Source organism: Coturnix japonica, chromosome 4 (genome assembly GCF_001577835.2).
Source record: "Coturnix japonica isolate 7356 chromosome 4, Coturnix japonica 2.1, whole genome shotgun sequence".
In the NCBI taxonomy this organism is placed as follows: Eukaryota; Metazoa; Chordata; class Aves; order Galliformes; family Phasianidae; genus Coturnix; species Coturnix japonica.
The window spans coordinates 37,925,941-37,952,129 of record NC_029519.1 but is presented as its reverse complement, the minus strand read 5'-3'; the positions used below and the strand labels follow the sequence as shown (position 1 = coordinate 37,952,129).

General features: G+C 36.0%; 1 long non-coding RNA gene across 1 annotated transcript; it reads right to left on the bottom strand.

Moving 5' to 3' along the window:
* Positions 1-1,507: 1,507 nt before the first annotated feature.
* Positions 1,508-19,642, bottom strand: LOC107313321. The gene is made up of 3 exons (XR_001554923.2): positions 17,042-19,642; positions 4,917-5,093; positions 1,508-2,385 (listed from the first exon to the last, which is right to left on the bottom strand). It is a non-coding gene; the product is annotated as an uncharacterized LOC107313321 (long non-coding RNA).
* Positions 19,643-26,189: the final 6,547 nt, after the last annotated feature.

The window sequence follows — 26,189 nt, the reverse complement described above, 5'->3', positions numbered from 1 at the left end:
AATCATTCAAAAATTATTTAGAAAATACTTGAATTTCTCATCAATGAAATAAAAGACAAATTCATTCAAAGAATGATAGATAATTTCTTAATAAATAATATTCAACAAAGGAAGGTGAAAATCCATATGGAAACTGTTGAGTCACAGACTGATCCACTGATTACTCACCAAGGGAAAGGACCAAGTCAGCTGTGGGAGTACAGGTGAAGACAATTCAGCTGCATGATTGGAAGGCTCCACCTCTCTTAGACCCCATTTAAGAGCTGACTGCCTCTAGGAAATGATCTCTGGTTGGAGATCCCTCCCTTGTGGAGTTTTTCCCTGTGAGCCTAGATCCTCAGAGATGGGTGAGTATTCCTTTCCTGTTTGTCCTTTTGCCATTCCACTCTTGTATTGCTTTTCCACTGAACTAATCTTCCTGACTGTAACAAGACCTTTACTTGGGTACATGCAGTACAGTTGTGCTACTACACTAATAAACGTTTGACCCATTTGACTCACAAATATAGGTAAAAATAACATGAAATATGTAGGGACATCAAACACCTATTTACAACCACAGCAGCAGTCATAAACTACATCTTCCTGTACAACAGATTATCAAGAGCTAGGAAACGCCTCTAATCCAACTAGTGACTATAAAGTTGAGAGAGAAAAGTTTAGCCCATGCAGATCTAAAGGTGTCTTCCATCTCCTCAAAACAAAAACCTCACCATAGCTCTCAGTCATCTTGTTAGCCATCAGTCAAGGCTTATGAGTCTGCCACCACATGCTCCTTGAAGCCTAGCATTTGTCTTCCCCTAACCAGATCCCTCTGTGACCTACACAGCCTGATCATACCCTTGCCTTCCATAGAACCGCTATTCCTACTAATTCAATTTTACTGAGAAAACTGGAGGAGAAAGGAGAGGGAAGAAAGATTTGGGTTAGTTTGTTTTGGCAATTGCTTTACCTTGTTTTCAAGAGCTGGTTCACAGGAACCTGCCTGTCAGGTACAAGCATAGAAAACCCAACACAAAAAACAAGCCATTTCTATATAAGATGCATTTTTCCCACATGCAACATACATGTATTTATGTTACTGCAAAAATGCAGAGTATCTGAAAATAGATGCCTTCTGCATCTTAGAAAATTAGAGGTGTCAGTTATACTGACCAAAATACAGAGAACTGATCCCTGTCAGTAGATTATTCATTCTAAAGTGGTCAGTGATTCAAAAAAATCCGTGGGAAATACACAGACTGGTGTGAGAGCTATAACAGATCCAGCCATTCTGCTAGACTTATTCTCAGAAAGATTTATACTCCTTTGACACAAAGTACGCATGAGATTCAGTGGTACAACCTGAAAGGGAAATACCACAGTGTGACTAAAGATAAAACATAAGACAGTGAGTTTATCTTCTTACTCTATACATAATTTCGTACTAATAAGGCTTTCTTATCCAACCTATAAGACAAAGATAACTAACATAGAAAGCTATGAGGTACAAAGGTTAGGGGTGAAACAAAAAATAATGAAGGATAAAAGTAGCTACTTTCTTTAAAATGAAGTCCATTTCATTTTAGTATTAGATGAAAGTGATTTTAGGCCCTTTAGTGCTGCAAGATGAAATGTTTAACAGGCAATGAAATACATTAAAAAAAAAAAAAAAAGGAAGAAGAAGAAAGGAAAGCAAATGTTTGTGAAAATGGTCATAATATTTCTATTGTCAATATACTTTAATCCCAGCCAAGATTCTGTAACAGATTCACAAGTTAAGTTTGATATTACATTGGCCTATAAAACTCATATTTTGCTTTGGCATAAGTAATTCCAACAAAGAAAAAGACAAATTTTCTGATTTCATATGAAAATGATACACATAAAGCCAGAAGTAGAGCACAGGAAGAACCTCATCAAGACACCAGTTCTGGTTCTGTTTGGCAATAGTCCTTTATGAGTTTAGGGTTGTCTCTTTTCTGACTGGATGCCTAAAAACCAGTATGGAAGAAGTATCCAGTTTCTGGTTTGAAGGCAGAAGATGTTGAGCATTTCTTACAGCAAGAAAATAATAAATACTTTGTAGAGGAGAAAACAATGGTTTTGTGAAGTGCCATCAGATCAATCTGTCAGGCACAGGATTTATTGACAAATCTTGCTAATCAGTAAATGTGTTATGGGAAAAAAGTCCTCCCCTGTGGTACATAAACAACAGGAGTTTTAAAGCCCAGGATTTAGTGTCTTCTCACTTTAATTTTTGATTGGCTGAGCAGGCGTGGAGAATTCTGTTTGTCTTCCTTTTCGCTGCCTAGTAAATGAAATACATAGATAAATTCTTGTGGAGTTCAAACAACAAGGTGTTGCAATCTCTTTCTCTTCCTTTGTTTGGAAATATGGGGTTTTCTGTGAATAAACAACACACTCCCATTAGTGATTACTACCACAAAATATTTGTTTCAGTGTTTTGCTGAATTTGAGTGCATTGTATGTGGAAAAAATGCTGCTTCATCTGACATCAATATATTTTTAATGAACCTGACCCTCTAATTCTCAGCTCCCAAAACCACCAGAACTAGTATAATGAACAGACACATTGTTTAGCATATATTTTTTAAATCTCATTTCATTTTGCTCCAATTTTTTTTTTTTTTTTTTTTTTTTTTTTTTTTTTTTTCTGCAGAATCTTCCAGAGGTAATACACTTGCACTCTAAAACTTTTTTTTGTCTTGAAGCCTTGGAGTTTATTGAACAATTAAAGTACATTCTCAGTCATGGGGAAGGAAATGCTCCTAAAACAGCAATAAGCTAAACAGCGATTTCTAGAGAAAAGTTGCATTTTAATTTCCTCCATCAATACAGGAACAAGTATTTGCTTTGTAAATAAGTTACAGAGTCTTCTAAAAAGCTGAAAATGACATCTGATTTTTTTTTCCTGTTTTTCTTTTTCCACTCTTAAGTGAGATTATGTTTAAAGTACTTGGAATAACAAACTGCTTCTGCTGTACTGGCTTCATCAGATCAATCAGTCAAATGAAATAAGCAACTCTTTGTGGATTTCTTTTCCTACAACCATTTTGCTGATGGATGGCTGCTAGTGAAGTATTGCATAGTGAATTTGTTTGCAGAAAGCACAGCTGCTTTTACACTAACATTTTACAGGTAACAAAAGGAACTGTAGAAATCGTATACCTGCTGTAAACAGTTCTGATTTTAAAGAAAGATGACTGCAAACCTGCCTCATGAAGGTGCCACACCACTTTGAAAGGCATTCTTACACTACAATGCAATAGTTTCTCTAAACTATGAGAGTTAGAAGTGAAAAAGAGGCATGTTTATTCACCACTATTCTCTAACTTATTGCAAATTGAAAACTTTCTGAATACCTAAACAGTTACTATCAGCAGATGCTGATTTTATTAAATCAAAACATATCAATATATCAACGCTACTGGCACTTAGTAAAAAAACACTCAGAATTTTATTTGCATTGAAGTGACATCCCTCATTCTGAATTTTACGTTCAATCATTATCTCTAAGTATTTTAATATAATGTAATGAAAAGGAACACGATGAGGTTGCAGCAGTGAAATTGTTTAAAGCATTCCAGTAACAACAAAATCAAGCACTTATATTGCCAAAACACTTACTTTTTCCAGGATATATAAAAAATGCTATGCAATAATACCTTCAGAAAGATTTTTTCTAATACATTTTCTAAAAAATTTGAGTGCCCGTTTCAATTTAGAAAGAAAAATTTCAACAAAATTACATCTATTTCTGATGAAATAGACATTCCAAATAGTGACCAGTTGTAACTGGAGTCATACTCCAGTACACACTTCATCTCTTTTACAGTGCACTATACTGCACTGTGTGGAAAACTGAAGAGTTATAACACTGAAATGTAATGGCTCTCAGATCAATAAAGCACTGTGACATGCTGTACTCCCAGGTGAATGGAAAATTGAGCTGGCAATTGACATATCAGATATGCCAGTTCCTTGCATTCACAGAGACATTATTATTTAGTCTGGTTGAAAGCAATATTCTAATATAACCAAAGGTCAGGGTTGAGTAATATATCTGAAGCTAGAGTCAGTTTATCATAATACTGCCATGTAAAAAGTCACAATTTGTAAGTAAAGGTCAATTTCAGCAAGTCATATTCAAACATTTTTGCTTGGGGGTATGGCAAAAGTACTTCTGAGTGATACGCAAATAATGAGAGATATAGCAACTACTAAATATCACATTACAATTATCTTACCTAATTTTGTATGTCCAGAAGGTCTAATTCTCTTCCTGAAGAGGGACACTGACACTTTTACTTATATACTAGCTGCTCACTACTAGTAAATGGAAAGATGATCTCATTGTTGAGATCTTTTCACAAACTTCCAATGTTTCATTATTTTTATATTCCACTGAAGGAATTGAGGTGTTATCACATCTTCCAGGAACATCTTCGCTTAGTAGGTGGACTTCCATAATCAAAGCAATGCTATGCGAATCAGCTTGTCCTTGCATCAATTATTTCTTATAAACTTTTAAACAGATGTAAACTGCACCCTTTTGTTTCCAAAGACTAATGATCAAAAGCAGTACGATAGATAAGGACTTAGAAATACAAAAGTTTGCACATGTATACTATTCCTCCTTAGGATGGTACATTTCAGATGAAAAATCAAATCAGGAATTGTAATTTTTTCTTGAGTAACAACAGAATTTACCACAGAAATTATTTTACTCTGAAATTTTTAACATTATCTCCTATTGTTATCTCAAAATGAAGTCCTGGAAAAAGTGGTAGCACAATATAGCCACCTGATGTATAATATAATGCAATAGAAAAATTTTAGCTGTTGGGTCAAGAAGTTACTCTATGAATTCAGGAGGCATTACAATCCAACAGCAAGACATGTAGGGAGTATACCTTTCTCAGATAGCATCAACCAGAGATGAGAGTCTTCCTGCAGCCTCTCCTCATACGGAAGATGCTCCAAACTCCTAATCATTTTTCTGACCCTTTGGTGTACTAGCTCCAGTATGTCCACATCTGTAGTGAGAAGACTGGAGTTGGACAGCATTGAGCGGAAGAGAGAAGTATGCCCTATGTATTTATAAGTAAAATTTCAAAAGTAAGAAAATCATTTTAAAAAAGGAAGTTTTTAAAAAAATATATATCTTTCTGATATCTTTATATTAGTGTATAACATCATTTTCTAATTCTTGGCAGCATACTCAAAATACATTGTTAAAGAACAATTACTTAGAATCTAATTTTCCTTAGAATTTTTGAAACTGGACAAGAATATTCACGCCATGTATATCCACCTCTTATTTCTAGTCACTAATGTTCTCTTAGAGTACTCTTATGATACGTGTACTCTTGGTGCATCCTGGTTTTGCTTAAGACGTTTCCCTCACCCTCTCCCACCCCATTCATGCTACTTCAAGTACAAAAACTAGAATAAATTACACTTTAGTCACTTAAATAGTCTCAGAAATGAATGAGTTCTATTTTTTAGAAGATTAACACAAATTTTGTACTCATTTTTATAACTGGTACTGTAACGACATTCCTTTCATGGAACATGATAAAATTCTGCACATCATAATATAGCAACTTTTATATTCATTTACGCTTAACTTGTTTTGAACACAATCTGGTCCAAGTGGAACATTTATAGTATTAGTGGGGAACAAGTAAAGCATTAATGGTGAAATAAAAAAAATAAGGTCTACCTTACTAATCAGACAAAATACAAATAAAATACAATAAAGCATTTTAGGACTGCCCTAGATGCTCTCTGGGGCATTTGAGTTGTCTATTGATTATGATTAAAAAAGAATGACAGCTTAGAATATCCAGTGCAGTAATATTTGAATTTACAGCTATCTGCTGGTTGCAGTTACATACTGTTCTGAATATAATGGCTTAGCTCTAGCTTATTGCCATGCAAACTGCTACAGGCCTCATTACCTCCCAAGTACCCATCATCAATGATGCCATTAACTGTAGCCTTCCTTTCGTGATACCGTTTCTAATTCTTCAAAGTCTAAGAATTAAATCATTGTTGTTTGTTATTTTACCTTTTGTAAGTGTCCCTTTGATTCTAACTCGGTCAAGTTACTTTCAGCTTTGCTGTCACTATACTTTGTTGTAGGCCCCATAACTGAAAAACTTTTGGCTCATATTGCAACAGAACTCAACTAGAATGCCAAATTTAGAAGGTTTTTTTAAGCACAGGCTACTAAATCAGTTTAAAAGCTTAACTGTGGATGCTTCTGCTTAGTAGAACCATTCATTTTTTGAAAATAACGCATTTGCGACTCAGAAGGTACTTGAATAGGCTGTTGTTACTTACTCATTAGATTTTATTGTGTTTGGAGTCACGGATGCAAGATTTATTAGAAATGGAGAGTTATGTTTGTACTAAGTTCTTAATGTTATGTTTCCTTTTTTTATTATTATACCATTATTGAAATTTATTCAAAGTTATTCAAGTATACTTTATTATTATGAGATCTTTTATAGGTGCCAACACACACACACAAAAAAAGTAGTAGTCATCCTATCCTGTTCCCATGGTAGTCTTACCTCTAAGACATACTTTAAATGCTACCAACTAATTCATCTCTGATTGTTAACAAGTATTTTTAAACTTCACGCTGTTTCTGAATATCTTTTATCTACAGAAAGTTCATGCTGTTTGAGATCTGACCCTTAACATTTACAAGAGTGAATGGAGATATCCAAAGACAGACCAGTAACTTTTAGATTATTTTCTTGATGATTTGCACTACAAAGTTATCCAAAACATTTATGAATATTTTTCCAGTTTAACTATATTTAAGCAGTAACACATTGATTTCTCCTTCAAAATATTTGTTAAAATGGGCATGAAATGACTCCAAGTTGAATCTCTGCTTAACAAACAAGTCTTCCTGGCTTTGCTTATTTGTTTTCATATATGCAGAACAAGTGTGACAGTTATAGAAACAACTGCTCCATTTACACTGCCATAAGACTCAGAACTGATGGATGATGCATTTTATTATTTACTACAGTCCAATGTTTATATTTCTAAAATATCATTAATATTAACCACGATCTATCTACTTCCACTAATTTGTCTTTGGTGATGGGAATGTTATAATGTGCAAGTGCTTAGACTTTTAACTTAGTGTGACAAGCAGGCTTTATAGAGAACTAAAGCAAATGTGTTCAGACAGGTGAATATTTCGTTATTTCAGAGAATGTTAAAAAAAATAACCACTGTAGCTAAATTGGTAAAAAAAATGTTGCTTTAAGTTACATGAAACCTCTCCTGCTGCAGAAGGCATTGGTGGGTATTTTACCATCTGATTTCCTGGGTCAAAAACCTTATGCTGTTCTTACAGCTCCATGTAGGTTGTTGCTAAGCAGTGTAAAAACAGACTGTAAAACTACAGGTCTGTCTCATGGCAGCAAAACATCTACATGGACGGCATGATGTTCTGAATTTCTGGTTAGTCTTACTTGTTAACATTAAAGAAAATTCTGAGGAATGCTGTTCTGAAGATTGTAAAGTTTTGAACAAAAACTGGCATCTACCCAGCTTAACTAGGTTTCAGCTGAAGAGAACTGCATTATTACAACACAAAAAACAATGTCTTCCATGCTGTTAACACCTGACATTATCATCCTGCAACAGAAAATGCTAAGGTGTGGAGGATACATAAGAACTTACTGGATTCAGTCTTAAAGAATTTTTCCACCAGAACAAGAGACCTTCTAACACAACCATAATAACTTCTAACCTGATTGGACATTTTGTCTTTTTCTGCAGACCACATGGATGTGCAGCAGGTCTTCATATAGAGTTTACAATCATCTACTGTGTTCCTCATACTGATTCAACACCAATGCTCAAAAAGTAATGGAAAAATTCGGAAGTCTAACTGAAAAAAATATGGGACTAAGTTCAGTGCCCTGGGTCTCTAGTTCCAATACCTCTAAAAATGTAGACAATCACTTTTGTACCTTGATAATTTAGAACTCATTAAAGTTGTAACCCATTGGTTTTAATTGTTGAAAAAAAATAAAAATTGATTATAAAGCCCAAAAGAGTTGCATGCCTCCCTCATCAGAATTAAAGAATACTATTGACAATTAATCATCATACAGTTTCAGCACTAAGTAGAATTTTCATTAAAGTCCTCTGAACGTACATAATAAGAAAACAAAATACATTCCTTAAATGTATTTTGACAGCACATCATAAAATGTTTTATGTATGGATACCTACTGTGAAACTTTTCCTCTCAACAGGTAGAAGACAAATTATTTCAATTTATTAGAAAATTAACATGTGAAGGTAAACACTTCCTAGTCTCTATGATGTAACCGGAAATTTGAGGCTGTAGTACAGCTTCTGCAGTTTGTGATATCAGGCATAAATAGGTTATATAGATACTGATAACACATCTCTCTCTGTATATAACAATTTGTAGTGCACACATAATGAATTACCCATTATTCACAAATCCTGTTAGTGTCTATAAAACAGATAAACTTATATAAATATCAAGAAAAAAATGTGTTTTTTTTTTTTTTTTTAAACTTATTTGAAACCCAGCACCCTTCTTCCTAAACATCTTCTATATGTTGTTGGAATAAATAGTAATGAGAAATGAGATAAATACAGAAAGGTGGAACTGAAAGACGACGAGAAATGGCACTAAAGTAAAATCAGTGTTCTGTCAGGGCAACTGCTGAAAGCGTGAATATTTTTAAACAAACCACCCACAAGTTGTCAAACTTGTGAACAGAAAATAATGATGATCATTTGGCAATTTTTCATAGAACATAGGCCTTCAGGGCCTTTCTGCTAGAAAATTAGAACAATTGCAGGTGTTCTGCTTACGGCTCTAAAAGACATTCAGAGATGACCTCCAGCATTCCTAGTACTGTTACATATGTATAGGTCAATAGATTCAGAATTAGAGAAGTGTAAAACTGCTCAAATGAAGAGTGCCTGATTAGTGATTGTAGTCTTTTATACAAAATCCAATTAAATTTTTTTTTGCATATAAACAACAGCTAAATGAACTTGCTTAGCAACTCATGAAAGATACAGCTTCGGGTACTCTGAAGCAGAAAGAGTGATCTAAAAAGATGCTTACTACCAGAAAAGCTCAGAATTGAGATACTGCGCTAGTCAAACACTTTTCAAATCAGGATGAAGATATTCTAACATTTTTATGCAATGTCACAGAGAAGCTCTGCCAACAGTTACTACAACTGTAGAAATGATATCTCTAACACTAGGAGTCCTTAGTATATTAGAATACAGATTTAAAATACATTTGTAATGCTTCAAAAGTTTATCAGTTTAATGAAATTACTGGCCCTGGATATGGTCCAAGTACCAGACAGGAACCAGCTACTGTCAACATACTTGAGTATTTTGTGGTAGAAAAACCTCTATGAAAATGGAAAGGCAAAAACTGCAGAGTCATGTTTATCTGTATATAAACACATAAAGAGGCATCCATTTCCATGGAGAAGGAATTTGTCTCCTAATACATACAATAAATAAAGCACTGAAGAGGGATAAAAAAAAAAAATCACTGACACTATGTCCTAGTTTGAGAAACATTTGCTGCTGGTTGATTTCAGGAACATGACATGTATTCAGCAGGAATCAGATTGAGGCCAACCAATACCTGAAAAATCTGCATCTGGTACTACAATTGAACAAAAAGGATACCATCTGTATAAGGACTTGGCTGAAGTTTTCCAGCAGTCCAAGTCCAAACTTGTCAGTATGAAAGATTACCTAAATTCCATATTATGGTGCAGCTTATTTCAAGTGTCTTCTGCAGAAGCTTTCAATCTTAAATTTTTTTTACTTAACTCTAAGCTGTGAAAAAACTTATCTGCTACTCAGCACTTATATAAAGCATGACCCAGAGTCACAAAGCATGCATTCTTCAAAAAACAAACAAACAAAAAAACCTTAAAAGAATACTCTATGATGTTCTCAAAGCCTGCTGTGTATGTTTTATAGGATGGGACTTGCAGGAAAAAAGTGTCATTAATGATCCAATGTTTTCAGAACATATTCTAACATTCTAAATCATACTCAAAAATGAAAGGAAGGATGCAGCTCTCCATACCATATCTCCCAGAACAACACCTCAAAATCTTGTAGCCCTCAGGCAGAACACACCAGTGAGGGAAAAGAAGATTCTATCAAAAGATAGATATGTAAAAAACTCAGACTCAATGAAATTAAAATACTCGATCTGCATTATCAACTGCTTAATCCAACTCCCTTTTTAACAAATATTATCATGCTGATAGAGAACAATGTCTACGCATAGGCCCTCAGTAAGTTTGCAGATGACACCAAGTTGGCTGGAAATTTCTATCTGCCTGTGGGTAATGAGGCACTACTGAGGGATCTGGACAGGCTGGATAGCTGGGCTGAAACCAATGGGATGAGGTTCAGCAAGACCAAATGCTGGGTCCTGCACTTAAGCCAGAAGAACCCCAGGCAATGCTACAGGCTTGGGGCAGAGTAGCTGGAAGACTGTGCAGAGGAAACTGATCTGGGGGTATTGATTGATGCTCAGCTGAACAGGAGCCAGCAGTGTGCCCAGGTGGCCAAGCTGGGAATCTGCTCCTTATACAACAAAAAGAAGACAAAAAGATTCATGAAAAGAAAGAAAAAAAGAAACTGCAAAGACAGAAATAGCTGATACATGCAAAAATACAATGTACTTCCCATATATATATATATATATATATGTATGTATATACATGTATGTATATATTTAATGTCAAAGAAAAATTCACTTTTTTTTTTCCCAGAGAAAATGGAGAGTTATCTCACAACTTACTCCACACAGCTTAAGAAAGAGAAATAATATTTTATATGAAATAAAAGCATTATGTTGTGTATCCACATATTTTATATATCATGTACAATTTAAATTTATATATTTATGCATATATTATTGATTGTACTTATGTATATATTTTATCATTTTTGTTTGAAACTGAAAGTGTTTCCTAAAATTCCACATTGAAGCCCTTGATTCTTACATATATAAATAGAGATTATCAGCTTTCAAGTAACTACAGCCCTTGTAAATATGAGAAGGTAAGCAAAAAAAGAAGAAACAAGCAAAAAAACATCCATCTTCACCTATTCTATTTTTTATGAGTAAATTAGGGGAGTTGTAGAAAGTGCAGTAGATATTGTAAAGCTACTCCTCATGTTAATTATCTAAGACTTTTTGATTTTTAATTAATACGAAAAGAAAATTGAAAACACTATTTTAATTATTCTTTGCATAGATTGTACTATGAAATGATGAAATACTTTCTGAAATATGTTTTTAAAGAACTTCAACTTTGAAGGCCAAGATACTTATGAATAGCATCTGTGTAAATAAAATACTCTTTCATACTAAACAATTATTCCTATAGTGACAATTCAAGTTGTTATGGTAACTGGAACTGTAAAAAAGGTAAAAGTGTATCTTTCCTGGCAGATTTTCTATTAAAATTCCTTTAAAATAGTTCAGAAGATAAATGTAGAAGATTCAGAGCACAAGAATGAAGATTTATATACAGTCAGTATTATTGTTCTGAAACAAACATCTATGATACATTGTGGCTTTTTTATATGGGTTAGTAGATACACAACAGTTATATACTCTGAAGAAAGAACAAACTCAGTAATCCACTATATTAACCAATCTTTCATTTCATTCCAGTATTACTATTTGCCCCTCCTGCCACCCAGTGAAAAAAAAAGCCATGTTAAGGTGTGACTAACAGAATTTTGATAAACAATCTTATTTAGGTTCACTACAATTAGCCTGTAGCATGACACGATTCAAGCAAATTGCTAAATGTAACTGTAGCTGATATATAGGAGAAAAAAAAAAAAAGAGTCAACAGCTGCCCAAAGCAACCACAGCCACAAGTGAGCTGCCAACCCCAGGGATGGACCTGTAGCTGCTGTGCACTACAGCAAAAGTTGGAAGCAAACATTAGTGAACTGCAGCAGGATGGGAAAGGAATGTGTGAACCACTTGCCTGTACAGGCAGCACAGAGCTGTATGATGGCCTCCTAGGTATTGCTCCCTCTATCGTTCTCCTAATAAATGCTACACGATCAGAAGACAAGGCATTGATGTTTTTGAATAAGTGATTACTTCGTGGTCCTAGCAAGATCTCTTGTGCTACAAAACCATTGTGGAAAAGGCCTCATTCCTACTGAATATACTGCGCTCTGCTGAAAACAGTAACTTTACCCCTTACTCAGCATTGTAAACAATGAGTTTTCAGGTGTCCCGGGGGATCACAGGATCATTTCTGTACTGACAGCCAGCTTGTCAAGTATCAGAAGGAAATAAAACACACTTGCAAAATTGTTACAATTGAGGAAAAAGAAGGGCATAACGAAACAAACCACTGTAAGAAAAGTAAAGGGTAGTAGTTTAAAAAAATAAAAAAAAAAACAGAGTGTACGTACGTCATTTTTTTAACAGAAAAATTAATCTGATTGACATTCACTTTGACAGTTCTGATTAATATTACAATGAAACTAGTCTGGGAAGTTTTCAGGATGGAGAAAGTTAATTAAAGAATAAAAGCAAAAGAGAGAACTGCGTCAAGTTAAGGTACATATCAGACTTTTCACTCATTTTTCCAGTGATATTTAAAAATATTGGACTACGGGTGGTGCAGGATTTTTTTATGTAGCTCTTTTATACTGGGAGAAATATTTACTTCAGAAAACAGCTCTATATATTTGCACCTCAGCTGACATTAAAGAAAATAAGGATCAAACATACTGCATATGAAAACTCAGGACCTGGCTCAATGGAGAAGCCAAAAAGCCTCCAGCTAAACTTAAAAGCTATGAAAAGCTAGTCAACAGGTTTACTATAAGGAAAAAATGAAACAAAAGCAGCAGCGAAAGCTTTTTCAGGGTTTGCATGGTCATCAAGCAGCCTCCAAACCAGTCATTCAGTGTGTAGCATCCTGCAGGAAACCTTGGGGTACAAAAACAACCTTTCAATAAAGTCCTGGGAAGTGGGGGAATTGTCAGCCCATGTGTCTTTCTGAGCAAATTGTGTAGTATGACAATTTATTGTATGGTCCTCTGTAATCAGTACTGTTTTCAAAATAATCACCTTATACAGGCTATGCACAATTCTTGACACTGTACAAGGCAAGAATATCTATTTATAAAAGCTGAATGAATATTTAATCATTAGTATCTTAATTTTACTTCTATGCCTGTGAAGTGTTTTTTTTTAAAATTCCTATTTACTACTGTATGGGAACTGTTGAATCACAGCCAGAATCTCTGACTGATTACCTGAAGCAAGCACTGAGTCAGCCATGGAGCACAGGTGAAAGCAATCCACCTGTGTAACCAGAAGGGGTAGAGCTTGGCTACACCTAGACCCCATTTAAGGGCTGTCTGCCAATAAGGAAGGATCTCTCTCTGGAGATTGCTCCTTGAAGAGTTTCATGTGAGCTAACAACACAAGTGAGCACATTTCTTTTATCTCTGATTATCTTTTCTGATACAATAATTTTACTAGCCTAACTTCTCCTACAATAGCCTTACATACATGAAAGTAGTATTAGAAACCAAGAAGAATCCATTATTGCAAAGTTAATTTTTGACAAAATGTGTAGAATGTTTAGAGAACTGCAAAAACATCAGTAGTGTAAGGGGTGTGCGCGTGTGTGTGTGTGTGTGTGTGTGTAGAAAGTGCTTTCTGCATTTATTGCAGAAATATACAAATAAACTTGTATATTTAGGATAGAATAAAACAGTTTCAGTGATTAAACATTTCTCAAGCAGCTCAGAAAATCACAAACAATGCCCTTACAACATTATTCTCCTTTCCGAGATGGCTCTATTGATTATTCTTTAACAATAGTGACCATTTGTCATGATCCAAGACTCATTCACTTTTGCTGTAAACATTTAAATACCAGGCAGAGAGGCTTGAAAAGCAGTAAGCTACAAGGATATGATGTTGAGGAACAGCATTTCCTGTTATTTTCTGTTATGACATGGAGAATACACATTTATTTCTAAGCAAAATCTTTTAGTAGTCATTAGACTGTACTTTTTTACATAAACAGAAAGATGAAATCAAGTGCACAGTTTTATTGGACACATTCATTCTTTTCTCAGTCATTTATTGACAGAAATTGAATACAAAATTTCATACAGATATTCTAAAAAGTGAAATATTTAAATTTCTTTATTAGTAATCATGGAAAATTATAAATTATTACTTTCCACCACTGTTCTTCACATGGCATATTTTAATCTCATCTGTTCAGTAGACAATGGTTATCTCTTCTTTAAAATATACATTCCACTGAATAAAACTCACTGCATTTGAATTTCTGCAGTTATGTCACTGTTCTACTGACACAGTATTTATACAAAGGCACTGTCCAGTGTGTATGCAAAGCTTCCTATTTCAAGACAGAAGTTTGACCTAGATTAGATTACATTTAACTGTCTTAAGCTAATGAAATTATTTCCAAGTTAGTCTGCTGCACACTACAGCCCACAAAACAGCTAAATATTCAGATTATTTAGAATCTCTATTACTTACTCTTCCTGTTCTATTCTTATGTATACAAAGAGTACCATAGCACACACACACACACAGAAAAAAAGCAAATATATGCAGTGCTATTTTACAGTTCTGAAACCTCTGTTTATACATTCTGAGCTAGCTGGAACTTTTTCAAGAACCTTCATTATCTTAGACATTTTTAGAACATTTGGAAAGCTTGAATAAATTGCCTAACCACCAAATGCCTAGGGCAGCTAGGCAGTGTTGGAAGACTTAGTGAATTGAGTGACTCTTAAATTAGACATTTGCATGGTTATTTTTAATTAATCACCATATAAAATGCAATTAGCACGCACCACTTATCATTTGAATAGCAGTTGGCAATTTTTTTTTTTGTTTGTTTTTGGAAATTCTCTCACTGTACACAGTTCAGAAGGAAATAGGGAATCCCAGAGGCTGATGTCAGGAGTAATCAGGGGTGATTTAGTTGGCTGTTGCTCAGGATATAAAGTAGAGTTTATTTCAATCTTTGTTGCTCAGGGTTGTTATTTTTATTTTTTTAAACTTAGAAAAATATACAACTGCCTGGCTGCCTAATCTCTCCCTGTTGTTTCGCAACACTGAAAACTTAATAAAGGAATACAATTTGTACAGAATGCCATTCACGAGCAATGTGCAGTTCCTTTGTGATGCTGAGTTGAAAGACAATGGGAGGTAGCATAGGTGCAGAGCTCCTACTGGCTTCAATGAACATATGTTTGTGCTGGTATGAATGATAATCTGTCATACTGCTTTAAAGAGGTTAGGAGAACACACAAGAAGACCTATCATGCAAGTAGCATCCATTGAAGAGCACTGGGAGACTACTTGCTTCCTGTCTGCAGCCAACTCTTACCTAGAATTCAAAGATACAGAACCTTCCCAACAAACAAAGGAGTTTGTTTCAAAAGCTGCTGAATACTCCCAGCATCTCCAAAGACACCATCATGGTGTTCAGAGCTGGCAAGGAGAATAATACAGATGTATTTTCAGATGCCACACCAGTATGGTGCCCACCTGCTCTTCCCTGCAGTCACACAAAATGGCAGGCAGCTTCTGCCACATACTGAACACCCAGGCACACCAAGATCACTTCTTGGTGGCATGACTCAAAGATGTACTTCACACTTGCTCTGGAACAAAACCAGTAAACAGTTGGAATAACGTGAACTAAATTCTGACTTTCTGCTTTCCCATTTGAACCAACTACAAAGACACAGGAATAAATCAATGCAGTACATCCGCAGGGCCAGTGCTAAATGCCTGCCAAGGCAGATGACTGCAAGAAAGTGAAGAAAAAAAATATGGAGATTTTCTTTCTTTCTGCTAAGTGTCAACATCTATTACAGGTATCTCAGGCACATATGGATATATGTGTGTATGTACACACATACACATGTGTATACATGTACATACATAACATTACTCAAAGAACAGTTACAGCAAATGCACTCAAACACAAAATCTGGATAAACTGTCAGCATCTTCTCATGCTGAGGGCATTCTCCCCTGTGAGTCACTGAACAGCATATGAACTGCATCCTTCATGCCATGCATCACCAAACAGCTACGCTGTACTCAAGAGTGTGCTCCTGAATTTTATTTGCAATTAAAAAAAGTCTGTCTTTTAAAAAGATTCAAAAAAATCACTCTAGTAGAGCACAAGTTAATTACTGCATTAAATTGCTGGTAAAATTCTAGAAATAAACTTTTAGGCTTTCCGGAAGCTTATTAAAGACTCGCAGTTCCTCAAGAAAAATACCGTAAGGCATTTATTGAACACTTATTGTATATTTGTTAGAAAGGTGAGGAAAAAAAAGTGTCTGGTTCCGCTGTGTTTCATCACGCATGAAGAATATGGAGCTATCACTCTTCTGGGTTTATGCGTCTCCATCTTATGTTTTAAATAGCTTGATTTAAAATAAGATTTCAGCATCCTAAGTATAACTTAAAAGACAGACACTTAAGCTAAAATTTATACCTCTGCAAAATCCCTGCTCAATTACTTCAGAATATTTTAATACACTTCACATTATCGTTGGTGTCTCCATATCTTTACCCTAATAGTTTTTCTCAAGCTAAAACTCTCTGGTGTATTTCCACAAACACCTCAGTACTATCAGAGCTGAACAGTCTATTTGAGCTCCTACCTCAACTTAACATCATACAATAAAGCTTTCAGCCCCTCATTATAAGAGCAACAATGAGATCCTAGAATGTGTCCAGAGAAGAGCAACAACATTGGTGAAGAGTCTAGAACACAAATATTACCAGGAGTAGCTGCAGGAACTGCAGCTGTTTACTCTAGAAATAAGGAGGATCACCGGAGATCTTGTTGCTCTCCACAGCTACAGTCTAATAACAAAGGCCACAGTCTAATAACAAGGAGAAATTACTCACCTCTGTCTAAAGAGCTTCAGCCAAACATTTCAAAGAAGGTGATCTCCAAACATAGATTTACCCTTTACAGCAACCAGTCCTTAAATGAGGTTTAGGGAGAGGGTGTAGCCTGGCTCCACACTTTCCAATCACACAGGTGAATTGCTTCCACCTGTGCTCCCAGGGCTGGCCATACCTCTTCACCAGATGCTCACTCACTGGTTCAGGCTGATGCCTCAGTGTCCTAGTTTTAGCTGGGACAGAACTGTTTTTCTTCAAATTGTCTGGTACAATGGTATGTTTTGGTTTTTGGAGAAAAACTATGTTGATAACACACTAATGTTTTTAGTTCTATTTTGTTTTATTTTTCATACTTGTTCTCTGCACCCACTGGGAAGGCGAGGAATGAGAGAACAGTTGTGTGGTGCTCAGCTGCCATGTTAAAAATAATCCACTCTGGTGGGTCATTTATGCTCTGGAGAGGAAATGGATTTAAAATAATCCCTACACCACACGTTTCCTACCAGATTCTGGATTCCACTCAGGAAATCAATCACTTAAAAACAAGGCACTACCAAGGGGCATTTCTCACAGTGACACAGAAGTTACTTTTCTGAGTTAGCTTTAGATATGTAGAAGTGTTTAGTTACACCCGCAACTACACAAATTAAAAATAAAATCTCTATTTAAAAATGCTTGTCTAAATCAAATCGAATAAAGCACTATTCTATCCCTGAAATACCCTTCCTGAAAATAACTCTAGAAAGAGTTTCCCTAGGAGACCTGCCTATGCAAAACAGCATGCTCCAGGCAAGGAAGAATGACTAATTCTTCATCCCAAGGTTGCTGTCAGGAAACAGTCCAGCTGATGCTGCGCCCTTACAGAAGGTGACTCGTTTTTTCTTTTTCTTTTTTTTTTTTTTCTTCCTAGCAGCATGTTTTCCATTTCTTTTCTAGCAAACCTTCCTCATCTTTTTGCAGGTTGGACATTAAAAAGTACAGCACAGATAATATCCTAGTAAAATTTTTTTTACTAGAAGTCATTTTTTTATTACCTCAGGAGCTGGTAGCAAAACGTGTTCCTCTATTGAAGCCTTCTTAACACACTGTTTGTTTTAAACTGCCTATATGCTTGTAAACATACTCAGATTGCTGCAAATTAATATACCTAACATTCCTCCTCCTGGTGTGGATGGTCAGGTTAGAGAGAAGGCCAGGTTAATTACAAAGAAGATGTGTTAATTAGTTGATTAGCACATCATACTGCTCTGTTGAAGGCAGAAAGGAGGAAGACAATTGGGGAATTGAGGAAAGGATAGTAGAGATTGGCTTATACAGCATAGAGAGCAGGGACTAGCTTTGATGAGACACCACAGCTGTGCATAATGCACACCGTCAAAACTTTAATCTCTAAGAAACTACATCACATTAGCTCAGACATTCATCTCTTCCTTGTGAATACAAGAAGTACAAGCCATGCTAAATTAATTTGGAGTTCATGTAAGATTCTGCACACAAGGGTGTGTCTGGTCCCCTTCTGAACAGAACAATGGAAGAACTCAAGATCTTCATGGACCAAACAAAGGGCTTCTTGAAATCTTTCTCCATCTGTTATAGCGGACAAAATGGTGGTAATTAATAAAAGCCAGATATATGGGTGCTATTGCAGATATCAAAGGGCTCTAATTTATATTATTTTTTGCTTTTGTTATGTTCCAGCAAAGACATGTATCTCAGGTACCAGGAGGTTTGTCTCTGAGTACAAAGTCAGCTCAGACCCCATGTTCTTCCAAGCACATCTTGTATTCAGCAATCTGTTGGACCCATATTTGCCAAATGACCCATGAGATTCTACACTTTCAAACTCTCTCTCCCTAAACCAGTCAAGAACAAATCTACCCAGCATCAAAAATGAAATGTCAGCACAGAATTAGGGTTGTTAGGGCTCTTGTTGAAAAACTGGCACATAAGGTTTAATTTCACATCTTTCTTTTCCAGGTAAAGAAGATAACAGTTTGCACAATTCTAAGTATTACAATCTACCCACTGACTAAGTTTGTTAATACCATTTAAACCCTGAAATTCGTTGTGCTGTCTGTCATCCATACTGATTGTTGCCAAGAGATCCACAATCACTCTTGGGTGGTGTCACTGTCTATACTGTCTTACAATGCTTCTTTTACTTCTGTGTGGAAACACTGACCTTTGCTGAAATTGGGACGAGAAACGGAAGTTGCACATTAAAATCCTTTATCGTCTCACTGTGCAGAGTTTTGATTTTAGATAGATCGTTCACCTTTTCTTACCAGACTTCCGTGTAAGTGGCTTGAGATTTACCACACTGTTTTGCCTTGTTATCAGAATAATTTGGATTTTCAGTTTCAAAGTGACAGCTTTGAGTCACGTGCCTACAAAAATGTTGCCTAGATAGGCACTGCATGTTGCCATATATGAGCATTTAATCAGTTTGATAAAGTAGTAGCAGTTTTGGGAATGTTCCTCTCTGGTCTTTCTTTGAGCCTTTATATGTCTGTAATTTTTCAGTTCCTCTTCAGTATTACTGTAAGGCCTACAGCTTTCAGATACTCTCTCATTATGTTTGATGTATTAGCTTCAGTTCTAATTATATTGTATTATAGTGTGTTATCTTGCATTATGACACCATATTTAATAAAATAGTTTCTTTCTCCTCAGATTGTTACCGCTGTTTTTAATTATTTTGGGGTCATCTGTTTCCCTTTTCTGGAGGTGTGGATTTTGCAAAATCCCTCCACCCCACTAGTCACGGAACTGGGCTGAACCAGCCTGTAAACTGTTGACAGTATATTACAGTCTTACTTACAGGACAGTGTATTACAGTCTTAGTTACAGAAAATTCCCAGTTTCTCATTTCTGAAAGCATTAAACACATTTCCCTCTCATTACTTTATAAATTAGGAACATCAAATTCAATTCAGTAACATTCTACAACTTTGTCTAGTCTTTGCTTTGCTACCTCAAATTCTTTTCTTTCTGTTAGATTCTGATGGGAGAACTAAACGAATCAGAACATGCAGTATCTACAAGCCACTTTATTTCATACCCACTACATACCTTCTCAATTCATTGCTCCTTTCTGAAATTTACTTATGAAACCAACACTAGGACAGAATTGGGGAGGTCTCAACACAAGCCTGACCTAGGCTCTGGGCAACCTGATCTAGTAAAGGCGTATGTTTGGTGGCCCTGCTAGGCAGGGGGGTTGAAACTACATGATCCTTGAGGTCCCTTCCAACCCGGGTCATTCTGTGATTCTGTGATTCTGTNAGGATCTCTTTTTGAGATTGCTCCTTGTAGAGTTTCCTGTGGGGCTTTCAACACCAATGAGCACATTTCATTTATCTCTGCTTATCTTTTCTGATTATACAATATCTCTATACTCACTGATCCTACAATAGCCTTACATACATGAAAGTAGTATTAGAAACCAAGAAGAATCCATTATTGCAAAGTTAATTTTTGACAAAATGTGTAGAATGTTTAGAGAACTGCAAAAACATCAGTAGTGTAAGGGGTGTGCGCGTGTGTGTGTGTGTGTGTGTGTGTAGAAAGTGCTTTCTGCATTTATTGCAGAAATATACAAATAAACTTGTATATTTAGGATAGAATAAAACAGTTTCAGTGATTAAACATTTCTCAAGCAGCTCAGAAAATCACAAACAATGCCCTTACAACATTATTCTCCTTTCCGAGATGGCTCTATTGATTATTCTTTAACAATAGTGACCATTTGTCATGATCCAAGACTCATTCACTTTTGCTGTAAACATTTAAATACCAGGCAGAGAGGCTTGAAAAGCAGTAAGCTACAAGGATATGATGTTGAGGAACAGCATTTCCTGTTATTTTCTGTTATGACATGGAGAATACACATTTATTTCTAAGCAAAATCTTTTAGTAGTCATTAGACTGTACTTTTTTACATAAACAGAAAGATGAAATCAAGTGCACAGTTTTATTGGACACATTCATTCTTTTCTCAGTCATTTATTGACAGAAATTGAATACAAAATTTCATACAGATATTCTAAAAAGTGAAATATTTAAATTTCTTTATTAGTAATCATGGAAAATTATAAATTATTACTTTCCACCACTGTTCTTCACATGGCATATTTTAATCTCATCTGTTCAGTAGACAATGGTTATCTCTTCTTTAAAATATACATTCCACTGAATAAAACTCACTGCATTTGAATTTCTGCAGTTATGTCACTGTTCTACTGACACAGTATTTATACAAAGGCACTGTCCAGTGTGTATGCAAAGCTTCCTATTTCAAGACAGAAGTTTGACCTAGATTAGATTACATTTAACTGTCTTAAGCTAATGAAATTATTTCCAAGTTAGTCTGCTGCACACTACAGCCCACAAAACAGCTAAATATTCAGATTATTTAGAATCTCTATTACTTACTCTTCCTGTTCTATTCTTATGTATACAAAGAGTACCATAGCACACACACACACACAGAAAAAAAGCAAATATATGCAGTGCTATTTTACAGTTCTGAAACCTCTGTTTATACATTCTGAGCTAGCTGGAACTTTTTCAAGAACCTTCATTATCTTAGACATTTTTAGAACATTTGGAAAGCTTGAATAAATTGCCTAACCACCAAATGCCTAGGGCAGCTAGGCAGTGTTGGAAGACTTAGTGAATTGAGTGACTCTTAAATTAGACATTTGCATGGTTATTTTTAATTAATCACCATATAAAATGCAATTAGCACGCACCACTTATCATTTGAATAGCAGTTGGCAATTTTTTTTTTTGTTTGTTTTTGGAAATTCTCTCACTGTACACAGTTCAGAAGGAAATAGGGAATCCCAGAGGCTGATGTCAGGAGTAATCAGGGGTGATTTAGTTGGCTGTTGCTCAGGATATAAAGTAGAGTTTATTTCAATCTTTGTTGCTCAGGGTTGTTATTTTTATTTTTTTAAACTTAGAAAAATATACAACTGCCTGGCTGCCTAATCTCTCCCTGTTGTTTCGCAACACTGAAAACTTAATAAAGGAATACAATTTGTACAGAATGCCATTCACGAGCAATGTGCAGTTCCTTTGTGATGCTGAGTTGAAAGACAATGGGAGGTAGCATAGGTGCAGAGCTCCTACTGGCTTCAATGAACATATGTTTGTGCTGGTATGAATGATAATCTGTCATACTGCTTTAAAGAGGTTAGGAGAACACACAAGAAGACCTATCATGCAAGTAGCATCCATTGAAGAGCACTGGGAGACTACTTGCTTCCTGTCTGCAGCCAACTCTTACCTAGAATTCAAAGATACAGAACCTTCCCAACAAACAAAGGAGTTTGTTTCAAAAGCTGCTGAATACTCCCAGCATCTCCAAAGACACCATCATGGTGTTCAGAGCTGGCAAGGAGAATAATACAGATGTATTTTCAGATGCCACACCAGTATGGTGCCCACCTGCTCTTCCCTGCAGTCACACAAAATGGCAGGCAGCTTCTGCCACATACTGAACACCCAGGCACACCAAGATCACTTCTTGGTGGCATGACTCAAAGATGTACTTCACACTTGCTCTGGAACAAAACCAGTAAACAGTTGGAATAACGTGAACTAAATTCTGACTTTCTGCTTTCCCATTTGAACCAACTACAAAGACACAGGAATAAATCAATGCAGTACATCCGCAGGGCCAGTGCTAAATGCCTGCCAAGGCAGATGACTGCAAGAAAGTGAAGAAAAAAAATATGGAGATTTTCTTTCTTTCTGCTAAGTGTCAACATCTATTACAGGTATCTCAGGCACATATGGATATATGTGTGTATGTACACACATACACATGTGTATACATGTACATACATAACATTACTCAAAGAACAGTTACAGCAAATGCACTCAAACACAAAATCTGGATAAACTGTCAGCATCTTCTCATGCTGAGGGCATTCTCCCCTGTGAGTCACTGAACAGCATATGAACTGCATCCTTCATGCCATGCATCACCAAACAGCTACGCTGTACTCAAGAGTGTGCTCCTGAATTTTATTTGCAATTAAAAAAAGTCTGTCTTTTAAAAAGATTCAAAAAAATCACTCTAGTAGAGCACAAGTTAATTACTGCATTAAATTGCTGGTAAAATTCTAGAAATAAACTTTTAGGCTTTCCGGAAGCTTATTAAAGACTCGCAGTTCCTCAAGAAAAATACCGTAAGGCATTTATTGAACACTTATTGTATATTTGTTAGAAAGGTGAGGAAAAAAAAGTGTCTGGTTCCGCTGTGTTTCATCACGCATGAAGAATATGGAGCTATCACTCTTCTGGGTTTATGCGTCTCCATCTTATGTTTTAAATAGCTTGATTTAAAATAAGATTTCAGCATCCTAAGTATAACTTAAAAGACAGACACTTAAGCTAAAATTTATACCTCTGCAAAATCCCTGCTCAATTACTTCAGAATATTTTAATACACTTCACATTATCGTTGGTGTCTCCATATCTTTACCCTAATAGTTTTTCTCAAGCTAAAACTCTCTGGTGTATTTCCACAAACACCTCAGTACTATCAGAGCTGAACAGTCTATTTGAGCTCCTACCTCAACTTAACATCATACAATAAAGCTTTCAGCCCCTCATTATAAGAGCAACAATGAGATCCTAGAATGTGTCCAGAGAAGAGCAACAACATTGGTGAAGAGTCTAGAACACAAATATTACCAGGAGTAGCTGCAGGAACTGCAGCTGTTTACTCTAGAAATAAGGAGGATCACCGGAGATCTTGTTGCTCTCCACAGCTACAGTCTAATAACAAAGGCCACAGTCTAATAACAAGGAGAAATTACTCACCTCTGTCTAAAGAGCTTCAGCCAAACATTTCAAAGAAGGTGATCTCCAAACATAGATTTACCCTTTACAGCAACCAGTCCTTAAATGAGGTTTAGGGAGAGGGTGTAGCCTGGCTCCACACCTTCCAGTCACACAGGTGAACTGCTTCCACTTGTGCTCCCAGGGCCGGCTATGTCCTTTCACCAGGTGCTCAATCACTGGTTCAGGCTGATGCCTCAGTGTCCTAGTTTTAGCTGGGACAGAACTGTTTTTCTTCAAATTGTCTGGTACAATGGTATGTTTTGGTTTTTGGAGAAAAACTATGTTGATAACACACTAATGTTTTTAGTTCTATTTTGTTTTATTTTTCATACTTGTTCTCTGCACCCACTGGGAAGGCGAGGAATGAGAGAACAGTTGTGTGGTGCTCAGCTGCCATGTTAAAAATAATCCACTCTGGTGGGTCATTTATGCTCTGGAGAGGAAATGGATTTAAAATAATCCCTACACCACACGTTTCCTACCAGATTCTGGATTCCACTCAGGAAATCAATCACTTAAAAACAAGGCACTACCAAGGGGCATTTCTCACAGTGACACAGAAGTTACTTTTCTGAGTTAGCTTTAGATATGTAGAAGTGTTTAGTTACACCCGCAACTACACAAATTAAAAATAAAATCTCTATTTAAAAATGCTTGTCTAAATCAAATCGAATAAAGCACTATTCTATCCCTGAAATACCCTTCCTGAAAATAACTCTAGAAAGAGTTTCCCTAGGAGACCTGCCTATGCAAAACAGCATGCTCCAGGCAAGGAAGAATGACTAATTCTTCATCCCAAGGTTGCTGTCAGGAAACAGTCCAGCTGATGCTGCGCCCTTACAGAAGGTGACTCGTTTTTTCTTTTTCTTTTTTTTTTTTTTCTTCCTAGCAGCATGTTTTCCATTTCTTTTCTAGCAAACCTTCCTCATCTTTTTGCAGGTTGGACATTAAAAAGTACAGCACAGATAATATCCTAGTAAAATTTTTTTTACTAGAAGTCATTTTTTTATTACCTCAGGAGCTGGTAGCAAAACGTGTTCCTCTATTGAAGCCTTCTTAACACACTGTTTGTTTTAAACTGCCTATATGCTTGTAAACATACTCAGATTGCTGCAAATTAATATACCTAACATTCCTCCTCCTGGTGTGGATGGTCAGGTTAGAGAGAAGGCCAGGTTAATTACAAAGAAGATGTGTTAATTAGTTGATTAGCACATCATACTGCTCTGTTGAAGGCAGAAAGGAGGAAGACAATTGGGGAATTGAGGAAAGGATAGTAGAGATTGGCTTATACAGCATAGAGAGCAGGGACTAGCTTTGATGAGACACCACAGCTGTGCATAATGCACACCGTCAAAACTTTAATCTCTAAGAAACTACATCACATTAGCTCAGACATTCATCTCTTCCTTGTGAATACAAGAAGTACAAGCCATGCTAAATTAATTTGGAGTTCATGTAAGATTCTGCACACAAGGGTGTGTCTGGTCCCCTTCTGAACAGAACAATGGAAGAACTCAAGATCTTCATGGACCAAACAAAGGGCTTCTTGAAATCTTTCTCCATCTGTTATAGCGGACAAAATGGTGGTAATTAATAAAAGCCAGATATATGGGTGCTATTGCAGATATCAAAGGGCTCTAATTTATATTATTTTTTGCTTTTGTTATGTTCCAGCAAAGACATGTATCTCAGGTACCAGGAGGTTTGTCTCTGAGTACAAAGTCAGCTCAGACCCCATGTTCTTCCAAGCACATCTTGTATTCAGCAATCTGTTGGACCCATATTTGCCAAATGACCCATGAGATTCTACACTTTCAAACTCTCTCTCCCTAAACCAGTCAAGAACAAATCTACCCAGCATCAAAAATGAAATGTCAGCACAGAATTAGGGTTGTTAGGGCTCTTGTTGAAAAACTGGCACATAAGGTTTAATTTCACATCTTTCTTTTCCAGGTAAAGAAGATAACAGTTTGCACAATTCTAAGTATTACAATCTACCCACTGACTAAGTTTGTTAATACCATTTAAACCCTGAAATTCGTTGTGCTGTCTGTCATCCATACTGATTGTTGCCAAGAGATCCACAATCACTCTTGGGTGGTGTCACTGTCTATACTGTCTTACAATGCTTCTTTTACTTCTGTGTGGAAACACTGACCTTTGCTGAAATTGGGACGAGAAACGGAAGTTGCACATTAAAATCCTTTATCGTCTCACTGTGCAGAGTTTTGATTTTAGATAGATCGTTCACCTTTTCTTACCAGACTTCCGTGTAAGTGGCTTGAGA